This window comes from Triticum aestivum, chromosome 2B, assembly GCF_018294505.1.
Source record: "Triticum aestivum cultivar Chinese Spring chromosome 2B, IWGSC CS RefSeq v2.1, whole genome shotgun sequence".
NCBI classification, from domain to species: Eukaryota; Viridiplantae; Streptophyta; class Magnoliopsida; order Poales; family Poaceae; genus Triticum; species Triticum aestivum.
Genome location: NC_057798.1, coordinates 701188432 through 701204347, shown reverse-complemented (window position 1 = coordinate 701204347; position 15916 = coordinate 701188432).

Sequence of the window (15916 nt, the reverse complement as noted above, 5' to 3'; positions counted from 1 at the left end):
CGCCGGTTTTATAATCCGCGCTACTACTATGATCTGTTCGCGGGGCACGGTTGAAGATATTTACTAGTAGCGTGTTTTTTCTGGCCACGCGCTACCGGTAAATATTAGTAGTAGCGCGGGTCAATATAGCACGCTACTAGTAAGTAGCAGTAGCGCGGGAAAATATAGCACGCTACTAGTAAGCGTCTGTCTATAAGCTTTTCCCTGGTAGTGCAAGGAGTTTGTACAGGCAAGGAGATCGCCTACTTCGTGAAGATCTACCCTAGTGAGGCAATTCATTCGTGGGCGATGGCCATGGTGGGATAGACAAGGTTGCTTCTTCGTGGACCCTTCATGGGTGGAGCTCTCCGTGGACTCGCGCAGCCGTTACCCTTCATGGGTTAAAGTCTCCATCAAGATGGATGTACGATAGCACCACCTATTAAAACCACGAGAAAAAAATCTCCGTGTCTACATTGCATTTGTTCCCTCCAAACTCCTCCCTTTACCTTCATACGCAATGATTTACATTCCGCTGCTATACTCTTAGATTTGCATGTGTAGGTTGATTGCTTGACTTGTGCTAAGTTGCTAAAATCTGCCAAAACTTAAAATTGGGAAAAGGCTAGATTTTTATTTGGTCAAGTAGTCTAATCACCCCCCCCTATAGACATACTTTCGATCCTACAAGTGGTATCAGGGCTTTGGTCTCCATTTGCCTTGATTTCCATAGCTTTGGTGATCATAGCCTTGGTTTCACAACCTAGGAGAGTATGGCGTCTAGCGAAGGAAATTACCACCGTAGAGGTCCTTACTTTGATGGTACTAATTTTGCTAGTTGGAAGCATAAGATGAAAATGCATATTCTTGGGCATAACCCCGCCGTTTGGGATATTGTGTGTATTGGCTTGCAAGGTGAATTCTTTGATGGGAGAGAACCAAACCGTGAAGCTACCGCGGAAGAGTTAAAGATGATGCAATACAATGCTCAAGCTTGCGATATCCTCTTCAATGGATTGTGCCCCGAAGAATTCCACAAAATGAGTCGTCTTGAGAATGCAAAGGAAATTTGGGATACTTTGATTGATATGCACGAAGATACCGACTCCGTCAAGGAATCCAAATTGGATGTGCTTCAAAGTCAGCTTGACAAATTCAAAATGAAGGATGGTGAAGGTGTCGCTGAAGTGTACTCTAGGCTTACTCTCATCACAAATGAGATTGCCGTCTTAGGATGTGAAGAGATGGCCGATAGATTCGTCATCTAGAAGATCCTAAGAGCCTTGGATGGAAAATATGATACCTTGTGCACATTTATCCAAATGATGCCCAATTACAAAGATCTTAAGCCAACATAAGTCATTGGAAGAATCGTTGCTCATGAGATGTCACTCAAGGATAAAGAAGAGCTTCACAACAAGCCAGGTGGTGCTTACAAAGCCTCATGTGATGCTCCTACATCATCAAGTGAGAAACAAGACTTCAATGAGGAATTGAGTCTAATGGTGAAGAACTTCAACAAGTTCTAAAAGAGTAGAAGCAAGGAAAGAAGTTCCAAGTCAAGATCCTACAATGACAAAAGATCTTCGAGTCGTGAGCGTAATTGCTACAATTGTGGAAGACCCAGACACTACTCCAATGAGTGTACGGCTCCCTACAAAAGAAGAGAAGACTCACCAAAAAGGAGAAGTGGAAGAGAAGAATCACCTCCAGGAGAGAGAAGGAGTAGAGATGATCGTTATGAACGAAGAACCTCTCGCAGAAGCAAGGATTCGGAAAGGAAGGACAAATCATCAAGGAGCTACACAAAATGAAGACATTAAGCTCACATTGGTGAATGGGTATCTGGCTCCGACTCCGACCATCACTCCGAGAGAAGTTATCACTCCAACTCCGAATATACTCAAGATGAAGGTGTTGCCGGTCTAGCACTTGTGTCAACCAACTCCTATGACATATTTGACTCACCAAATGAAGGAATTGGAAGATTCTTCATGGCTAAAGGCCCAAAGGTAGCACACCCCGAGTATGTGGATTTCAATAGTGATGAAGATGACTTGCTAGGTGATGATGATTTACTTGTTGACAACTCTAGTTATGAGAACTCTGGTGAAATTGCTATTAATCATGCTAATCAAGATAAAATGAATGACGATGATAAGAAGGAGATTGAGTGTCTAACTAAAGAACTAAACACTCTTAAGTTAGCTCATGAAACTACCTTAGAAGATCATTGAGAGCTTTTAAAGACTCATGAGAAGCTACGCTTTGAAATGCTTAACCTTGAGCAAGGGCATGGCTTCTTAAAAGCAACCAATGATGATCTGCATAAGAAAAGTTCTTCTTACATTGCCAAGCATTTACTCTTGTCTACTTACATGCCACAAGTAAAATCTAGCAACAAGAACAAAAAGATTCTTCTTCTAGTAGTAACAACAATCATGTTAAATCCAATGTTGTTGCTTCTAGTAGTTCTCTTGATTCCACTAATGATTCTCTTAGCCAAGTTACACTTGAGCAAGAAAATAGCTTATTGGAGGGAATTATAGAGAAAGGTGCTTACAAGAGCCTTGCCGGAAGTAAGCAATTTGAGGAAATTGTACGCAAGCAAGGAAGGCACCGAAAGAATCAAGGTGCTGGTTTTGAACGAAAGTTCAATGCCAATGGAGTTGAGTGGGAATAAGGTCAATACCCCAAGACGAAGTTTGTTCCTCAACAAGAGAAGTATGATCCTACTTCTTTCAAGGAGACACAAGCTCAAAATGATCTTCCACCACAAGACCACAAGCAAAAATGCAAGGACAAGCTTCAAGAGGAGATTGATGCATTTGAAGAAGCTCCCGAGGCCTTGGTCAAGTGGGTTCCCAAGACTACATCAAGTTCTACTTCATCAAGTACGACTACAACTCCAAGGGTTCCCATCAATATGATGTGGATCCCGAAGAAGAAGAACTAGAGAGTTCTCGAGGGTGACTCCACCAACATACTTCACTCATAGTATTTTGGCAAGGACAAGTGCAAACAACTTCCACATCTTGTACTAGTTCAAGGAGTCACAAACCCTCTTGTTGGTAAGACAAGGGACAAGGTAGCCTAATGCTTTCATGGACATCATCATGTATGAACTTCACTCTATGTCTATGGATATCCTTGTTTGTTCCTTGTGGGACTAACCCGTGCAGGTATTGAAAGTGCAACTGACTCCAATGGATTGCTCCAAATGATATACATCAACATTGAGCATCCACATCTTCAACATCTACATGAAGTCATCATCGACAAAACCCAAGGTTAGTTCATCCCTCTTAGGGGGATATCACATTGAGGGGGAGCTTTACTCTAAATATTGAGCTAAATCAACTCTAATGGTGTGAACACAACAATGCTTTATGTAAATGTGGTAACCCCACTTGTGCTTAAACGATGAGTATGACCTATGATCAAATGTTCTCATTTGATTCCTAAGCAATACTCATATATAGATGACCGAGTCATCGCCAATTGCTTGATAGATGCTAGAGTGTTTGTGCATGCTTTGTCACATATTTCATTTGCCATTTTATTGTGTGAGCATGTTGGTTGCATATTTTACTCATTCGAGGACATCCATTTGTTGCTTTGGTTGTTTGGCTCTTTTTCTTTTGCCAAATGGATGGACAAGAATGCCTAAGAACTTCCTCTAGCTATCTATGATTTTCTCGTCTCAAACTCTATTCTTGCTACATCACAAAGTTTGATCAAGTCAGATTCGAACAATCTGTGTGAGGAGCACTTGGAGTCCCCGATTCGTCATAGACTTAAACTTCCAAAACCTCTTTGTGCATTTCGGTCTGACCGATTCATCCTTTTCGGTCTGCCCGAGTTCACTGAGTTGATCTAGGTTTTCAATCTCGATGCAACCGATTAGAACTTTTTGGTCACACCGAGTTGCAGTAACCGCTTGCAATTCTGCATCACGGTGCCACCGAGTTGTTCCACTTGGTCACACCGACAGGGTCAGGATATATATATATCGTCGGGTCAAATTTTGGAAATTTCTCCAAAACCTATCAGCCCGCGCATGTCCTGCTCTGCCGCCTCGGGTCTCCGGATCGTCCTATCGTCGCTAATGACCTCCCATCGCTGGTCTCCATCACCGTCGGCGGAATTCAACCCCGCCGTTGCCGCCGTAGCGAGCTCATCACCGAACTAGGGTATGAGTTCGAATCTTTGTGCTGTTCTTTACTTCAATTCTTAGCACAAAGAAAATGGCATGTTCCTTACCACGTATGAGATCATCTTGTCTAGCAAAAACATCCCGTAGATTAGATTCGATTAAAAAAATTTAGGGTTAGGTTTCCGCCGAACTCATCTCGGACCGTCCAAGTTGTGGAAATCGGTCTCACCGATTTGGCTTAGACCATTGCACTTGCACTTTTCGGTCTGACCGAAACTTGCAAATCGGTGCGATCGAGTTCAACTCTCAATGAAACCCTAGCAATCTTAGAGTAATCGAACTATGTCTCGGTCTAACCGATTTCACTAGTTTAGACTCCAAAAGTTGCTTCGGTGTCATCGAGTTTAACAAATCGATAGCTCCAAAATGCTTTCTGTGGAAAACTAAAACTAAGTTTTTGACTCATTTGTTTTGGAAAATCTCTGCACTTTGTGATGCTCATCCACTCTATCTCATCTATTACTATTCACGGGGTCAGCTGTCAGCTTGCAATGTCAGACATGTCAGATCAGAGTGATAGCCAGAACAAGTCAGAAGAGCAGGTGAACCTGAGTGAGGGCAGTAGTCCCTCTAGTAGCTATGATGAGGGTAGCAGGAGCAGCCCAAGCAACTTGCCCAAAGCAGCTATATGGACAAGAAGGAAGAGAAATTCTGACTCAGAAGATGAGGATTATGTTGCTGTTGAGGAAGAGGTCAGCTCCAAGAAAAAGGTGCTGAAAAAGGAATATGTTGCTGCTGCAACTAAGCTAGGACTGCACAAGAAGACACCTGTCAAGGGAGTTCCCATGTCTAAGGCCAGAGCCTTAACTCAGGATACAATTCAGTTCACTCTTGAACCAAAAGAGGCTAGTGAGGGCAAGAAAAGAAAAGAAAGGGTCAAGCAGACCATAGCCAGAGTCATTGGGAGATCCTCTATAATGAGAGATCCTGATCAGGAAGATGAAGAGGAAGAAGATGAAGGAAATATGCCCTAGAGGCAATAATAAAGTTGTTATTTATATTTCCTTATATCATGATAAATGTTTATTATTCATGCTAGAATTGTATTAACTGGAAACTTAGTACATGTGTGAATACATAGAGAAACAGAGTGTCCCTAGTATGCCTCTACTTGACTAGCTCATTAATCAAAGATGGTTAAGTTTCCTAGCCATAGACATGAGTTGTCATGTGATGAACGGGATCACATTGTTAGAGAATGATGTGATGGACAAGACCCATCCATTAGCTTAGCACCATGATCGTTTAGTTTATTGCTATTGCTTTCTTCATGACTTATACATGTTCCTATGACTATGAGATTATGCAACTCCCAAATACCGGAGGAACACTCAGTGTGCTATGAAACGTCACAACGTAAATGGGTGCTTATAAAGATGCTCTATAGGTGTCTCCAATGGTGTTTGTTGAGTTGGCATAAATCGAGATTAGAATTTGTCAATCCAATTGTCAAAGAGGTATCTCTGGGCCCTCTCGGTAATGCACATCACTATGAGCCTTGCAAGCAATGTGACTAATGAGTTAGTTACGGGATGATGCATTATGGGACGAGTAAAGAGACTTGCCGGTAATGAGATTGAACTAGGTATGGTGATACCGACGATCAAATCTCGGGCAAAAGTAACATACCGCTGACAAAGGGAACAACGTATGTTGTTATGTCTTGATAACCCACAAGTATAGGGGATCAATTGTAGCCTCTTTCGATAAGTAAGAGTGTCGAACCCAACGAGGAGCTAAAGGTAGAACGAACATTCCCTCAAGTTCTATCAACCACCGATACAACTCTACGCACGCTTAACGTTCGTTTTACCTAGAACAAGTATGAAACTAGAAGTACTTTGTAGGTGTTGTTGGATAGGTTTACAAGAATATAAAGAGCACGTAAATAAAAACTAGGGGCTGTTTAGATAAAGACGCAATAAAGTTAGTATAGCGAGTGTGAAAAAGTGGTGGTAGGAGTTGTGAGATTGTCCGTAAGCAATTGACTACTTTACTAGACCGGTAGCAAGTTTAGGTGGGAGAGGCCACTGCTAGCATGTCATCCCTGACTTGGAATTCTATGCACTTATGATTGGAACTATTAGCAAGCATCCTCAACTACTAACGTTCATTAAGGTAAAACCTAACCATAGCATTAAGACATATTGGTCCCCCTTCAATCCCGTATGCATCAATTTCTATGCTAGGTTGAAGCTTCTGTCACTCTTGCCCTCCAATACATAGTCCTATCAACATACAACTAACCCTATGGTGTGATCCACGTGCACGCTCATATGATGGGCACCAAAGGACAACAACATAACCATAAGCAAATGAAACCAATCATAGCAATTCACCAATTACCGATAGGACAACAAAAATCTACTCAGACATCATAAGATGGCAACACATCATTGGATAATAATATGAAGCATAAAGCACCATGTTCAAGTAGTGGGTACAGCGGGTTGCGGGAGAGTGGACCGCTGAATATAGATGGGGAAGGTGATGACGATGTTGGGGAAGATGACGGAGGTGTTGGTGTAGATCACGGTTGTCGTGGAATGAACACGTCAGATGTCCTAGTGAGAGGACTTAGTCGTGGAGCCATCACAACGAGATTAGCAAAAAGGGGTTAAACCGGACAAAGGACACGGGGAGTTTATACTGGTTCGGCCCCTTGCGGTGAAGGTAAAAGCCTACGATCCAGTTGTGGTGGAATTGATGGGGTCTCGATGACACTACAAGAAATATGTCAACTAGTGACCTTCTGTCAGTGACCCTGGAAGAATTGGTCATAGATCTATAACCATTTCAGACCAATTGGTCAAAAGCTGTTCGGGGGGCTCCAAACCCTAAACCACTGCGACCATTTTGGTCAGAAAGGTCGTAATTTCCTTACATGAAATGGTCACAAAGCAAATAGTGCAGGTCCGCTGCCTTATTTCTAGTTGTTAACGACCAATATAGATGGTCATAGCCTTGTAGATTGTGGTGGGTTGTGATTACTAGGCGCCATCTCATCAGTTCTGCCTATGTGTCATGTCCATTTGTCAATTTTTGCCCTAGGTTGTGAAGCAACCTATATTTCTGTTATTCCAGAAATTCCCAAAAAATTCTCATAAATTGTTTGGATCATACCTTCATCAAATATGTCAAAAACCTTCCTTACGTAGTTCAAAAATAACTCAACAATATTCATTTTCCTATCCTGTTCAAAGCAGCACTTTGTGAAGGAAGTACCACTTTGGCATGTCCAAATGGTATCCATTTTCTATAGTGCTTTCTTATGCCCAAATAACCATCCTCCACCAAATGCCAGCTCAATCCATTCATTATTTTGAGCCCAGCTTCAACATTTGTATTTATGTCCAGTGTGGTACTTTGCAAAGCAAGTACCACCTAGGCTCCTCCTTTTGAGGTGAAAATTTGTGAAGACGGTCTTCTTAGTAACTGATCATCCTCAGCGAAAACTCACGCCCATTAGCCATGTGCATTTCCCGTACCGCAAATCAAACACTTGGCTGCTTATTCATGTTTGAGCATCGATCGGTCTCCTCGTGAGAATCTTATGTTGTGATTTGCTTCCTAGCACCTACCTAGGGAGTGCCCAACCCACTAGACATGCCTAGTCCACCCAGAACATATGGCAACGCCACGGTGACGCGGTGACCACGTGGCGGGCATGCGAGCTTACGCGCTCTAGAGTTGGGGCCCTCGGCCACCGTCCAAACCTCGATGTCTCGCCATCAAATCATGTATTTCTGATTAAATAGATACTTATTTACCTAGAAATGATTTTTGGAAAAAAATAAAGAGCAAACTATGAGGCAGCTGCAGTTCAAATTTGACCCGCTTCCAACTGAATCGACGGGAATTTGTCTTTTTCACCAGAGGTGGATCAAAATTTTTGACACCCAACCATTTTGTAAATTATGCATTAAATATGTCCTAGTATTTTATAAAATTGATTAGGTCCAAATTTGCAACAAATATATGGTAGGTCCTTCACAAAAAAACTCATTTCGGGCACTCGGAAAATGGAAAATGAATTTTCCGTGCAAATAAAATGAAAACTCCCTTAGGCAACATTGTTTGGAATTCCAAGATGCACCCTTGTGCACAATATGAGATCATTTTAACAAACTATGCCATGAATGTGACCATAAGATTGATCATTTGGCTTGAAAGTCATGAATCTTCACACTTGATAGCTCATTTCTGAGAACAATTTTTTAAAATAATTACCGTATTACAAGTTTATTATTTTTCCTAGAAACTTGGTCACATATAATGACACAATGCAAAGGTTTTCCAATTTTTTGATTTTTTTTGAATTTTTTATGCCCGTTTCAAAATGCGGTCAAAACGGCGGGCTTGACCGTTCCTAGCTAGTGGTTGAATCTTGGAATTTTTTTGGTGTTTCTCTGATTAAATAGATACTTATGTACCTAGAAATGATTTTTGGAAAAAAAAGAGCAAGCTATGAGGCAGCTGCAGTTCAAATTTGACCCGCTTCCAACTGAATCGGCAGGAATTTGTCTTTTTCACCAGAGGTGGATCAAAACTTTTGACACCCAACCATTTGGTCAATTGTGAATCAAATATGGCCTAGTATTTTATAAAAATGATTTGGTCCAATTTTGCAACAAATATATGGTAGGTCCTTCACAAAAAAAACTCATTTCGGGCACTCGGAAAATGGAAAATGAATTTTCCGTGCAAAGAAAATAAAAACTCCCTTAAGCAATATTGTTTGGAATTCCAAGATGCACCCTTGTGCACAATATGAGATCATTTGAACAAACTATGCCATGAACGTGGCCATAAGATTGGTCATTTGGCTTGAAAACCCTGAATCTTCACGCGTGATAGCTCGTTTCTGAAAACACTTTTTTAAATAATTGCCGTATTACAAGTTTATTATTTTTCCTGGAAACTTGGTCACATATAATGACACAATGCGAAGGTTTTCCAATTTTTTGATTTTTTTTGAATTTTTTATGCCTGTTTCAAAATGCATTCAAAACAGCGTGCTTGACCGTTCCTAGCCAGTGGTTGAATCTTGGAATTTTTTTGGTGTTTCTATGATTAAATAGATACTTATGTACCTAGAAATGATTTTTGGAAAAAAATAAAGAGCAAGCTATGAGGCAGCTGCAGTTCAAACTTGACCCGCTTCCAACTAAATCGGCGGAAATTTGTCTTTTTCACCAGAGGTGGATCAAAACTTTTTACACCCAACCATTTGGTCAATTGTATATTAAACATGGCCTAGTATTTTATAAATTTGATTTGTTCCATTTTTGCAACAATTATTTGATACTTCCTTCACAAAAAACCTCATTTTGGGCACTCGGAAAATGATTAAAAATAGCTAGAAAGATCATAAAAGCATACAAATTGGTCCTTATCCATAAAATGTGGTCTAACTCTAGTGAAAATTTGTGTGGTGCTCTTTTGAAAAATATTTTTGATAGCTTCTTCACAAAATCCCTCAATCTTTAGTACTTGAAAACTATTTTAAACCATTGACTTTCCGAACCAATCAGAACACTTCCCACGGATTGATGACATGGCGTCCATCCATCCATCCATCCATCCATCTCTGCGTCCCACATCGATCTACAGAAAAAAGAAAAAACGAAAACAAAAAGAGATACCCCCCACCCGCAGCCCAAACCCTAGCTCAGATCGATCCCCCCGTCGCACCCTTCCTCCCATCTCCGTGCCGTCGCTGCTCCCCTCCCGATCCTCCTCATTCACCGCCCTGACCTCACCTCCCCCACCCGCTCCACAGCTCCGCTGCTCAAGCTGGGCGCCCCCACATCGCCGGATCCGCACCTCCTCACCCACCACAAGGCCGGATCTGCGCGCCTTCCCCCGTTGATCCGCGTCGCCCTCGCTGCTCCGACCATCCGCAGCTCAAGCCCGACCGACGCGGCTCGACTCAGCAGTCGGCGTCATATCGTCTCCCTCCCTCCCCACTCAACCGCCTCGACCCCGCCTGTCCGATCGGATCCAGCCAGATCCCGCGCGGCGGCCATGAAGAACCTGATCTTGCTCGTCAATAAGCTGCAGCGCGCCTGCACGGCGCTCGGCGACCACGGCGATGAGAGCGCCCTCCCCACCCTCTAGGACTCGCTGCCGTCCATTGCCATCGTCGGAGGCCAGGTGCATGCCCCGTCCGTTTTCTCCCCCCTCCCCCGGATCTGGTGCCCCAGCTATGTCTGCTGGATCTCGCAACCTTGCCGCCCAGCTTGGATGTCCGGTTTGGCCGCCGTTTGGCCGTGGTGATGCGGTCTAGCTATGCTTGGATCTGCGGTTGTTGTAGGGGTTGGCAGCTAGATTTGGGCCGCTGTTGCTTGTTGGAATCTTCTGCTGTATAGTTTGGTTGCACGTAGTTGCCTACATGACCAGTAATTGTGTAGTGCTAGGAAGCTAGGTACTACTAGGTACTACTACCACTTGGTATCAACTAGGGGGCATGCTGTTTCGCGTAATGAGGATCCTCCTAGTTTCGAGCAAGCAGTTCTGCATGAACTCGCGCTGTTAAGAGTGGTTCAAGCGCATCTCAGTACAAGTGGGTATACAATTACCAGATGCGGTTCTGTGTTTTGACATTTGAACTCCTTTGGCACACTGTAGAGTTCGGGCAAATCTTCAGTGCTGGAGAGCGTTGTTGGAAAGGATTTCCTGCCCAGGGTTCAGGTATGGATATTCAAGCAGCAAGAGCTTGTCCATTTTGGCGTCCTGTTTTGTTTTTCTGACGCATTGATTTGTTTTGTTTGGTTTGATTCTGCAGGCATTGTCACCCGTCACCCGCTGGTTCTGCAACTCCATAGGATTGATGGAGACAAGGAGTATGCAGAGTTCATGCATGTCCCCTGGAAGAGATTCACTGATTTCGGTAATTCCTCTATTCTTTGTCTTATTTCCAAGTGCTATGCTGATGATGATATTAAGATTGATGCATGATTGAGGGGCTCTCGTGATAATAGTGAACCATATTAGTATATATGGAATGTAATTTGAGTTCGTGAGGCTCATAAAAAATTCCAATTTGATGTCAGAACCCACTGTTATTCAAACTGTTTCTCTAAGTCATAGTTTGTTATTTCCCGAAACATAACTGAAGCATTGCAATTGTTGGCAAAATTCTCTGTCAGGTGCTTCTTTTAATATCTTTAAATTTGTCTGTTAGAGATAACAGTACCGATTGTACCCGTTAAACAAGCATCTATTCTTCCTGGAATGTTTGTCTATCAGCTAGTATGATGGCATATTAACATCTTTCTCAGGGTGCTAGAGTCACATACTCTTGGGTTCCATGTTAAAACGAACTAATGGCTATATATCTTAGTAATATTAAACAAAGCTATATGGCTTATCTTTCGCTGCTACCGCCCATCTCTCTCACCATCATATCAGGCAGGCAGGCGGGCAGCCTACAGACTCATCTATTTCCACTACTGTTCTAGACAGCGTGCGGCATGCAGCAAACATTTCGTTTCCCTATCTAATTTTGGGAATTTTAGGCCTACCACTCTTGTACACTTAACCCATCCATTTATATAAATAGGCATATTAATTGGCCTGTGCATTTGGCAGATATAGTAGTGTTTGTACTAACAGATTGAGCACAAACATTATTTGTTAAGAGGGCCCTGCAGTTATATTTTGGCTGCCTTTTGCTCCTTCATTTTTGTGTGTTTGAAAATCAATACAGCTGACATGCTTTACTTCTTTTACGTGCAGTGATTGCTAAAAATGACAGGGATGAGATCCACCGCCAAGAATGATGCATAGCTTAACTGCTGTCGTAGTCGATTTCCAACAGGGAATACCTTTATAGACTCCAACCTTCACAGTTCTCGTTGATTCATCTTGCTAGCAACTGAGTAGCTTTTTTGCATACTTCTGTCAACAGCTCAATGCCACCAAATGTTTTTTTTGCCATTCTTCTCTGTTATACAACATCTGTTATACATCATACAGTGATGAGCTCCGCATACACCAACCATTGTACAAACATATCATTATTGGTAGGAAATTTTTGAACCTGCAGTATGTCACCTTGTTTTCTAGATGGGCAATAGACGCCGTCGTACTGTACTATAATAGTGTCTTATTGGATGTTTTGCTTTGTACAATGCTTGCACTGGAAATGTTGAACTATCAAGCCAATAGACGTCGTCGTACTGTACTATAATAGCGTCTTATTGGGTTTTAATTTGTTTTGCTTTGTATAATGCTTGCACTGGAAATGTTGAACGATCGAGCCTCTTGTACTCTATTCTGTCGTATGATTACAATTGCATTAGTATTATTGGATCTATTAATTTTAGACTACATGTTAGATCGGCTTGATTTTGAGATGCAGCGAGACTTGATGTTTCTGAATTTCACGTTCTTACATTTCTAAATTTCGCGTTCTTACACCTATAAATCTGCGATACCAGTTGTCATTTTGTGTGGAGGGCTCTAATTTCACGTTCTTACATTTCTGAACATGTCACAAGTACGACACCACAAAACCTTTGTTTGAGTTCACGAACCACGGTGATGGTTTTGTGTGCATGTTAACACTACCATCTAGTGACATGTTGCCACCTTCGGTGGGTCCAAAAGCAAGAAGCAAGAAGAAAGCAAAACAGCTTGTTTGTCTTGATGCATGTAAGCAGCTGCATCAGCTAGGAGTACTTACTGACTCTCTTTGTCTATATGTTGAAGAGCCACCACTGGAATCTGTGAACAAAACTGACGTTCTCACATCTTTGGCTGGTGTAGGTGAGTGATTACTAAGCTCTAAAATGTTGTATATTTTTACAAAATATTGATTCCTGAGTTAATTGTGATAAAAAGGAACTTGTATTTCTGATGACAATCTTTTATTGCCTTCACGAAGGTACATCCAAACGAGAGGAGCTACATGGTACAACTAGAGTATGTGGGTTGTCTGGTACCTGGGCATCAGAGAGAACTGCTGTTAAGCTTCAAGGCTACAGAATGAAATTTCTTTGTTACCAAGTTGGTCAAAAATACTCCGATTTTGTTCTGTTAATTGATAAAACTATAGCACATGAAGCTGCTAATTTGGATATTGATCGGTCAATGTTTGATTTTCTTCTGCAGGAGGAAGGAGTTCTAGTACCAAAGAATGCAAGCAACACGCAACAGTTCCAGGATCATCGTAACATTTTTGATGCAATGGATGTACAACTTTCAACACCAACCAGGGGAAAGAGATCAGCTGGATCAATGATAGCTGCCAGTCTTGATAAACCAGGTATGTTTTGTTTGTCATCCCAAGCATGAGTTCTTGTTTCATATCTGTCAATGTTCTTGTTTCAGTTCTAAATATAAATGCAAATAGCTTGTGAATGTCAATCTCATGTATCAGGGTCCTGTTCTTGTAAACCTTATGTAAAGCTAAAATTCTTGCTGTGCAGGGTGACTAGTGATGCAAGACACCAAGCAGTAGCAGGCAACCAAGCAGCAGCAGGGGGAGGGGCTCTCTTGAACGTCGCCGCTGCCACTCATTGCTACTGTCACTGATTGCTGATGGATGATCGCTGTTAGTTTAGCTCGGCCGCTGTTTGTTTAGCTCCTTGGTAGTCCCTACTGCTGCTGGTAGAAATAGAAATAGTACCATGTTGTTCGGTCATGTAGTCCTACTGTTCGTTTAGCTCCTACTCGGGCTGCCCTTTGTTGCTTTATTTCTATGTTAATTTAGTCTGTTGAATGTATCTACTATCTACTTTGTGGCTGTGGCTGTTGAAAGAAATAAAATGGTTTGGATACATGCGTACATGCTGATATGTCAAGCTGGAATAGCTGCCCTTGTGATGTCAAGCTTCTAAATGTATGTTGTGGAGGCCCAAAATAAATTGGATTGTAAAAGGGCTGAGGCCTCAAAAAAGAAATGAATTATAGAAGGCCACGCCCTAGAAAATAAAATGGGCCAGGCCCATGTAGCTAGAGAAAATTAATAGAGAAAATATATAGTAAAAAGGCCGAATTGTTGGGCTAGGCCCATGTAAAAAACTGAATTGGACCGGGCTGAATCTTGTGCCACATCAGCTTGCCACGCTGGATGACTACATGGCCTGGGGAGGTTGCTAGTGACCAAAACGCCACAGTGGACATATTTTGGTCGTAAACGTCTATGACCTTCTCATAGAGAAGGTCGCTATAAGTCAGTTTACGACCCTCAGATTTTGACCTTCTGTTTTTGGTCACAAAAAGGTCGCAAATGAAAAACCATGACCTTTCAGTGACCAATAGTGGTGGTCACAAGTTACATATTTCTTGTAGTGTGAGCAGGGAGCGAATCCGCTTTACCTATCTCTCCAGTTGTTGTTTCTTGTCCCTGAACTGCCGCCGGGTCGTCCCTTTATATACACAGGTTGACGCCTGGCGGTCTACAGAATACCGACGCCGGCTCATACATGTGTCTGGCTTGGTTTCTACCTTTTCCTAACTTACAACACAAGTTACATATCTCATGGCGGTTTATATCTATGGGCCCTAATCCACCCTTGGGCTCTAGGCCTCAAAGTTTCGATAGTAAAGCGCCATACTCCTTATCTTCATGGGCTTCAATACGGATGAGCATAACCAGGCCCCTCCTGGGTGGTTTATACTCAGTAGTTATATCCCCAACATTAGGCCCCAGATTGATTTGAACCTGTTCATGTCAATCTTCAATCCATGGAAACACTCCTTGATCTTCAAAGAATCTTGTAAACCGCCATGACATCATTTCCTTATGCACTTGGTAAACCGTCGTGACATCATCTTTTAAGATTGCAGCGAATCATCATGACATCATCTCCGTATAAAAACCCGCAAATACTTCCTTTTCATTAATGACCCTCCAAAAACTAAAGCGACAGCTGTATTAGATATCCATTTTTTGGTTCCACGATTCTTGCGCCTATCACTTATCCCTTTGCTTTATAAATAGGGCCAAGGATCATTCTTTCTTTTCCCCTTCGTGCCCCTTTGCCTCATCATCTTCCTCGCGTCGCCTCCGAGCTCGTGCGCAGTCGCCGCCGTCGACCTTCGCTTCCGCACCGCCAACGGCCGCTGCATCAACATGTTCGAACCAGAAAACGTGACGCTTCCTCCACTGTTCGGCAACGTCAGTAAGTACTTCTCTTCTCATATAACAGATCTGCATTAGGGCTTCCGCTATTCATTAGTGTTCTTCACCGTTCCTCGCTTTCTTCTTTCGCGTAGTTTGACCTGAATCTGATAGTAAAGGCGAGCAACAGTAGTTTAGCAACCTTTCTAATCACAGAAGAGACCTTTCTCTATATAAGATCCCATCTGAGCATATGTGTTCCTTTGCTGCCGCGATTTTAGGTTTAAAATTTATCCCCTTCTTAGAACTGCGATAGATCCGAAATTACAACACCAACCTGTGAACTCTGTTTGTACAACACTTAGGAATTTTTCAGATCTGTAACTTCCATACCATTGTAGGCGGTTTATACTTTTATAATATGATAGCCCGCCAGGTACCATTAGCCCTCCTTATAAACCGCCAACTCATCTTTAACATAATACTCCGGGTTATCATGCGCATAGGCTTCAATTTGTTTTTCCTGTCTTCTAAACCGGATTATCTGCATCAATCAAAATCTTAAACCGAGCTTGGTTCTCTTTTCCAGCTTCCTGTTCAAATGGCCAAAATGTTTATGCTTGCAATTGGGTCCCTTCCTGGGTTACTGA